Genomic DNA, 1477 nt, shown 5'->3' on the forward strand with positions numbered 1-1477 from the left:
AGAAAGAAAGAGCAAAAAAGAAATCCTCATACAGAAAGCAATTATAAACTCCAGGGAAAATATGAATCACAAATATTTTATGCTAATGTAGATTGGACACAAGCAAGCACAAATTAGGAGTTTGACCTCAAAAGGAATGGAAGACCACTAAAAAGTAATGTTTGTGTGGCTTTTTGCCTAAGGCCAATTCCCACAGAAAGCAGGACAGTTAGAGCTAAGGCAAGACATTAAGGAGAGTCAGATACCAGCTTTCAAGGCTTCCAAAGCACCTGATAATCAGGGAACAGAGGGAACTCCAAAAAGCAGGATTCAAATTCGGATCCTAACTATGCCAAATTCTTTGGCTGATCCCTGAAATACTCATGCCTAATAATATTGCAAACAGTTAAGAACAGTATGGGAAGGAAGGAGACTTGAGGGAAATTTTAGCTCAGCTCACAGTGATATAGGGAAAGGGAACTCCCCATCTGAAAGATACGTGAGACAAGTTTGTGCTCTCTGAAACTGAAGAATGAATTTTAGGAACACTAAAATTTAAGAGCAAAAAGTATAATTATTGGGAGAAATAAAGTTTCTGTACCCAAGAGGGTTGCCAGGGAACCTGTCTTTCCTAGGGATTTCTATTGAGCAAATCCATGATGCAAGCTGGGTCCAAGGTGGAAAACATGGGAAATCGCTAGGTGGGCAAGGGATGGGACAAAACTATTGTCAGCCAGTAAGATAAGAAGCATAAATGCTCAGGTAAAATTGATTAAATCGGAATCAAATGGCAAAGTGAATCACATAGCAAGTGGACATGAATACAGAACAGGGACTTTTCCTGAAAGGTATTGGGTCTGTGACACTTCTGGATTTTTCCAGGTGATTGGCACTCATTTTGATTGTCGATTCCTGAGGTCCACCCCTATGGAGGTACGTGGCTGCATTTGTTGAATTTTTTAATCTTGAGGCCTTCCACAGTTACAAGGTCTCTTGGCTTCCATACTGGCTACTTGAGGGCCCACCCTTATCTGACTACCTGTAATATTTTCATCTAATTCATCTGTCTACAACAAGAGAAAATACATTTTATAATACAAACAAAGCTAAGTTGACCGCCTACCAGAACAAAAATATAAATCATTATGGTTTAGGGGAGTAGCCTCTGAAGTGTCTGTGTTCTGGCTTTGACCAGAAGGTGGTGCTATTGAGAAGTTCGGTGACCCTTAGGCGAAGCCCTCCCAGCTTTGGGTGGTGCTGCAGTCTGTCGCTTTCTCTTGGACTGGAACTGTAGAACTAGGAGCTGAATAAATGTTTTTCATAAATTATTAGTTTCGATTATTTTATTAAAGTAACATGGATTTGAGAAATAAAAAGAAAACACCCTGTTTAGTAGAAAGAAAGCAAAATCCAGAATCTCTAATATCACCCCAATGTGCAGCATGTAATACAAGTTATTAAATTTGAAAAACAGAGAAATATGACCTACACTTGGGAA

General features: G+C 39.3%; 1 pseudogene; it reads left to right on the top strand.

The window, feature by feature from the left end:
• The window catches only part of LOC101571299, a 56354-nt pseudogene that overhangs the window by 9655 nt on the left and 45222 nt on the right, over positions 1-1477 (top strand).

The sequence above is a fragment of the Octodon degus genome, unplaced genomic scaffold (genome assembly GCF_000260255.1).
Source record: "Octodon degus isolate 3935 unplaced genomic scaffold, OctDeg1.0 scaffold00020, whole genome shotgun sequence".
Taxonomy (NCBI): domain Eukaryota; kingdom Metazoa; phylum Chordata; class Mammalia; order Rodentia; family Octodontidae; genus Octodon; species Octodon degus.